Source organism: Sapajus apella, unplaced genomic scaffold (genome assembly GCF_009761245.1).
Source record: "Sapajus apella isolate SASKATOON/1434 unplaced genomic scaffold, GSC_monkey_1.0 scaffold144, whole genome shotgun sequence".
Taxonomy (NCBI): domain Eukaryota; kingdom Metazoa; phylum Chordata; class Mammalia; order Primates; family Cebidae; genus Sapajus; species Sapajus apella.
Window position 1 is genome coordinate 44,625 of NW_022437084.1, and position 397 is coordinate 45,021.

Genomic DNA, 397 nt, shown 5'->3' on the forward strand with positions numbered 1-397 from the left:
CTCTCACCCTCTCAAGTAGCTGGGACAAGAGGCATGTGCCACTGTGCCCAGTTAATTTTTTTTTGTATTTGTAGTAGAGACTGGGTTTTACCATGTTGCCCTGGGTGATCTCAAAATAGTAAGTTCAGGCCATCTACCCGCCTCCGCCTCCCAAAGTGCTGGGATTCCAGCTGTAAGCCTCCACACCCAGCCATATATTTTTTATATTGTCTGTAAAAGAGACTTCCGGCCCGGCGCGGTGGCTCAAGCCTGTAATCCCAGCACTTTGGGAGGCCGAGGCGGGTGGATCACGAGGTCAAGAGATCGAGACCATCCTGGTCAACATGGTGAAACCCCGTCTCTACTAAAAATACAAAAAATTAGCTGGGCATGGTGGCGCGTGCCTGTAATCCCAGCT